Source organism: Myotis davidii, unplaced genomic scaffold (genome assembly GCF_000327345.1).
Source record: "Myotis davidii unplaced genomic scaffold, ASM32734v1 scaffold438, whole genome shotgun sequence".
Taxonomy (NCBI): domain Eukaryota; kingdom Metazoa; phylum Chordata; class Mammalia; order Chiroptera; family Vespertilionidae; genus Myotis; species Myotis davidii.
The window spans coordinates 6162136-6163788 of NW_006290031.1; the positions used below are offsets into that span (position 1 = coordinate 6162136).

The 1653-nt window shown below is 37.0% G+C and overlaps 1 protein-coding gene across 1 annotated transcript in view; it reads right to left on the reverse strand.

Annotated features, from left to right (window-relative positions):
* The window catches only part of KIAA1109 (KIAA1109 ortholog), a 161351-nt gene that overhangs the window by 22459 nt on the left and 137239 nt on the right, over positions 1–1653 (reverse strand).

Consider the following 1653-nt stretch of genomic DNA (forward strand, 5'->3'; position numbering starts at 1 on the left):
GCTGTATGGTCGGCTGTGTGCGATTTTGCGAGTGTGGTAAAATCGCATAACAGCAAAATCGCATAACAGCCGAGCATACACCCAGCAGCGCTGCTGATGCCTGAATGGTATGTGGAATGAAGTGGGCGGGCATCGGGAGGCCACTATGGCACGGGGCAAGCAGTATGGGCAGTCTATCTGAAGTGTACCTGGCGTATAAGACGACCCCCCACTTGGAGGCATATTTTTCAGGGCCAAAAAATCGTCTTATACGCCGGCAAATACGGTAAATCAGATGCAGCAGTTCATTGAAAAGATCATACACAATGACCAAGCGGGGTTTATTCCAGGGATGCAAAGCTGGTACAATATTTGCAAATCAATAAATGTGATTACATAAACATTACATAAACAGTTTGGAAGACAAAAATCATGATCATATCAATTGATGCAGAAAAAGCATTCAACAAAATCCAACACCCTTTTTTGATAAAAACTCTCAGCAAAGTGGGAATAGAGGAATCATACCTCAACAAAATAAAGGCCATATATGACAAACCTACCCTACAACCAAAATCATATTCAATGGGCAAAAACTAAAACCATTTCCTTAAGAACAGGAACAAGACAGGGATGTCACTTTCTTATTCAACATAGTACTGAAAGTCTTAGCCACAGCAATCAGACAAGAAGAATAAATAAAAGGCATCCAAATTGGAAAGGAGGAAATAAACTGTCATTATTCACAGAAAACCCTAAAGACTCCATAAAAAAACTACTAGATTTAATAAATGAATTCAGCAACATAGCAGGATACAAAATTAACACTCAGAAATTGATGGCATTTTTATACACCAATAATTAACTCTCAGAAAGAGAAATTAAGAAAACAATCCCATTTACCATTACAACAAAAAAAATTAAGATACTTAGGAACAAGATTAACCAAGGAGGTAAAAGACATGTACTCTGAAACCTACAGACACTACAAAAATAGAGATACATGAAAATACAAACAAGTAGAAGAATATACCTTCTTCTATATTTTTGGATTGATAGAATCAACATCATTAAAATGTCCATACTACCCAAAGCAATCTATAAATTCAGCAATCCCTATTAAAATACCAATAGCATATTTCACAGATCTAGAACTAACACTCTAAAAATTTATATGGAAAAGACCCTGAATAGCCATAGCAATCTTGAGAATGAAGAACAAAATTGGTATTACAATACCAGGTATCAAGTTATACTACAAAGCCACTGTACTCAAAATAGTCTGGTACTGGTACAAGAATAGGCATATGGATCAATGGAACAGAAGAGAGAACCCAAAAATCGACCCAAGCCAGTACACTCAATTAATATTTGACAAAGGAGGCAAAAGCATACAATGGAGTCAAGACAGCCTCTTCAATAAATGGTGTTGGGAAAATGGGACAGGTACATGCAAAAAAAATGCAACTAGACCATCAACGTGCACCATACACTTAAATGAAAGCCTGAAACCATAAAAATCTTAGAAGAAACAAACCATACACAGCAAAATCTCAGACATCTCTCGTAGCAACATGTTTACTGATACATCTCCTAGGACAATCATGCACTGCTGGTGGGAATGCAGGCTGGTGGAGCCACTGTGGAAAACAATATACATTTTACTCAATTACA